Genomic DNA, 3,954 nt, shown 5'->3' with positions numbered 1-3,954 from the left:
GCAAGCTCCGCTAAAAAGTAATCCTTTAAAGCAGGTGTAAGCAACACAACGTTTTTGGGGGACACCGCGTGGAAACAGATACTTCGGTGTATCTCCTCCATGCTCAGCACATAGCCAAATATAAACAAGTCCGGTTCCCCAGTATTTGGCCCCAAACCCTCTCAACCCATCCTATCCAGAAACTCATGCAATTTTCAGAGCCTCCTCCGCTTCCTCTGGGAGCTCATTCCATACACGCACAACCTTCTGTGTGGGAAATGTGCCTCAGGTCCTTTGTCAATTTCAGCCCACTCACCTTAAACCTATGCTCTCGAGTTTTCAACTCACCCCAACTTGGGTAAAACACGTAAATACTCAGTTTCCAACCCTTCCATTAGATCATGTCGCAGTCGTTACGCTGCAGGGAAAGTCGTCCCAGCCTAGTCGACCTCGCCCTACGGTCCAAACATTGACCACATCCTTGTCTATATTTTATCATCAATTTCACGTGTCTTTTTTTTATGTTTTGAAGATGTCAATTACGCTGGACAACAACGAGCTATTGGAAACAGAAAGGTGAAACGAAGAATGGCTTCAACTTTCAGTGCTGGATGCCCCTGAGCTGCCGGATGGGCGGCTGCGGCTTGTTTCTGTAGTGTAGTGGTCATCACATTCGCCTCACACGCGAAAGGTCCCCAGTTCGAAACTGGGCAGAAACTGCTTTGTTCTTCATCGGCAGCCTTTTACATGGACAAGAACGGTGCTTTCTTGCTTGCTTTCCCATCTGCAAACCTGCCTTCGAAGTTGCTTGAACAAATCTGCTGGCGTAGTGAAATGTAATGCAATTCCATTTAATGACTGTGCAAAGAATTGTAAAGTTTTTATCCAAACTGGTTCTGATCATATGCAATTCTGTTTGAGAGTGTAGTTACCCCCTTCTGATTCTTCTACGAAAAGCAGTACCGCATTTGCATTCCTTGCGCAGGCGGCTCGGTTCAAAGACAGGGAAGAAGCTGATGCGCTGGTGTCACAGTGCACCACGGATTCCTGAACTTGTCTGTCTGTTAAATGTACCCCAAAGGCGTCTCTGAAAGGCCTCGTTTGGAAGCTGTCTGTCGTTATTCAACGTACGAGAATTGGCACCAGAGGTCCTGAATCATGTTTTGGAGCAGTTCGCACTTGAGTGGCTCTTTCAATCAGCAACAGCAATGAAAGAAATTACACTCTCAGAGGAACCTCTGGACCTGTGCTTTCATGGTGTCGCTAGTATTAAGGTGCGCCCCGAGACCTAAGCCACGTTGGAACTGAAACGGAGGAATCGACAGAGAGGTTACAGAATGACATCGCATCCATTTGGTTTTCTTGAAATCACTGAGGAGCAGGAAAATGTAAACGGCGAAGTCGAGTGGGGAAGTCAGGCAGTTGCAGCTCTGGAGAAACTCCTTCTTTGTGACTCACTCAGCAACCAGACACGTGAAGGTGACTCAGAGGCGTGAGAGCTCTTCACATCGAGAACAAAAAGCAATCAAGGGCAGTTAGCACCTCTTCCGGAGTGGGGGTGGGGTGAGGTAATTACCTTTTGACTTTGTTACTATGTTGAGAAACTGCCTTTTAGATTGAGGTGAACAGAAAATGCATTTCTAATAAGCACCATGGAATTGAGCAAAATTTATTGAGTCGCTTCTCGTCGATTCCCACACAGGTTTCCAACTCAGTTGCTATCCATGTGGCTGATGTCCAGGAGTGAACATCTCTGCAGCAAATTGCACGGTTAGGGTAAAAGGCAAGGAAAGTGTCATCTCGAACTGGCTCCGAGGTCAGAGCATGCTCACGATGTGATCTGTCGTTCTCGAATAGGAATGCGACCTCCGGTTTTAGGGTGGAGTACATTGTTTGGGACTCTTTTTCTGCAAAACAGACACAGTGACTGAAATTACGCTGCACGGTATGATGTGGAACACGGCTTTGTGCATTTTCCCTGTAGTCCGGTGTGCTTCATGTTCCGCGTAAACGTGAAACTTGCCCTGTTTCAAGCAATGGGTGAAATCATTTAGCAAAGCAAGAATCGAAATTGCAGTAATGTCAAGCAGCTCGTGGTTATTTGACCAAATCATAACCGAACATATATTCTCACAGATACATTTGGAGCTGAAAGGAGTCTGAGAAGATAGACTCAGCTTACCATTGATTTTTGTCTGGATTGATGGGCTCTCATTATCTGCTGCGAAATTGATATTGTAGACGGGCACATCCCAGCAGCTGTGCGAGTCGGAGAGGGATCATGGAACCATTTTCATGTGACTTGGCATCTGTTGTTATGCAGGAGAGCACAGTTGGAAACGCAAGAAAATGGTGCGCGCGGCCGGCTGGTAGTGTGGCCGAGCGGTCGAAGGCGCTGGATACAGGTTCCAATCTCGAAAGGGGCGTGGGTTCGAATCCCACCACTGCCATTTCTGCAGATCAACTCCAACGCTGCAGCTTTTTTGTTAAAATGCTGTTTCTGTCCCCACTGTATTGATGTTGAAAACAAAAGTAAAATGGCTTTGCTTCCCGGGGAATTAACTGTGGTGTGGGATAGTGCCGAATATTTCAAAGTGTCTCTGTCTGTCATGATCGTGTTCGCCTCCCGCGCAGAAAATCGCAAGCAGCTGTGCTGTTCCAGGCAAGTTGAGCTTGTACTGGAACCGAATGGAGACCGGTATTTCATCGCTGTTGTGAAACAAAGTCCTGGGGTGACTCGACTCGTCGTTATTTGGTTTTTCGGCCAATGGGAAAATCGTTCCAACGAATTTCGATGTGATATGTTGTTGAATTTCTCCCATTTCCTTCGTTTCCGTCCTGGAGACATCGGAAGGGAAAGGTAATCTAATCGAGACTGTGATTGGTGAAATTCACTTTTTATGGCCCATTCTTATTAGGTTCTTTCTTTCTCTCTTTTCAGTATTGTCTGGGAAGTGGTGGTTCCCTAAGGCTGCAGTATGTGTGAAAGAGTAGTTTGGAATTGTCCTGTTGTTAGTTGTGAGATTACTTTATAAATCATGCCCTCGGACTGTCTCACATTTAGCATTCATGCATCTCTGTGTCTGAAAATGCATTAGGTATGCCAGCTTTGTTTGTGTTCCGTGTTAAATGCTTTCTGTTTTGCGATTCGCTCAATACTTTACGAGTTAACAGCGTTTCTGAGGAAACTTCCAGCTGCAAAAGTCCTTAACTGAGGATCTGGGAAAATTTCACAGAGTATGGTCAGTCGGAGCAAAAGTAAGGAAGTCGTTCCTTTCTGCAGTGTTTCGCAATACTACCTTTCCCGTGAGCATCGAACACAGTAAAGGATTGTGCCACAGACTGCGACGGCAAGCTCCGCTAAAAAGTAATCCTTTAAAGCAGGTGTAAGCAACACAACGTTTTTGGGGGACACCGCGTGGAAACAGATACTTCGGTGTATCTCCTCCATGCTCAGCACATAGCCAAATATAAACAAGTCCGGTTCCCCAGTATTTGGCCCCAAACCCTCTCAACCCATCCTATCCAGAAACTCATGCAATTTTCAGAGCCTCCTCCGCTTCCTCTGGGAGCTCATTCCATACACGCACAACCTTCTGTGTGGGAAATGTGCCTCAGGTCCTTTGTCAATTTCAGCCCACTCACCTTAAACCTATGCTCTCGAGTTTTCAACTCACCCCAACTTGGGTAAAACACGTAAATACTCAGTTTCCAACCCTTCCATTAGATCATGTCGCAGTCGTTACGCTGCAGGGAAAGTCGTCCCAGCCTAGTCGACCTCGCCCTACGGTCCAAACATTGACCACATCCTTGTCTATATTTTATCATCAATTTCACGTGTCTTTTTTTTATGTTTTGAAGATGTCAATTACGCTGGACAACAACGAGCTATTGGAAACAGAAAGGTGAAACGAAGAATGGCTTCAACTTTCAGTGCTGGATGCCCCTGAGCTGCCGGATGGGCGGCTGCGGCTT

At 46.3% G+C, this 3,954-nt stretch overlaps 1 non-coding gene across 1 annotated transcript; it reads left to right on the top strand.

Moving 5' to 3' along the window:
* Positions 1-625: 625 nt before the first annotated feature.
* trnav-cac (transfer RNA valine (anticodon CAC)) lies at positions 626-698 on the top strand. Its single transcript has one exon. It is a non-coding gene; the product is annotated as a tRNA-Val (tRNA).
* The last annotated feature ends 3,256 nt before the right edge of the window (positions 699-3,954 follow it).

This window comes from Chiloscyllium punctatum, chromosome 28 (genome assembly GCF_047496795.1).
Source record: "Chiloscyllium punctatum isolate Juve2018m chromosome 28, sChiPun1.3, whole genome shotgun sequence".
NCBI lineage: Eukaryota > Metazoa > Chordata > Chondrichthyes > Orectolobiformes > Hemiscylliidae > Chiloscyllium > Chiloscyllium punctatum.
The sequence above is the reverse complement of the archived record's forward strand: the minus strand, read 5'-3'. Positions and strand labels throughout refer to the sequence as shown.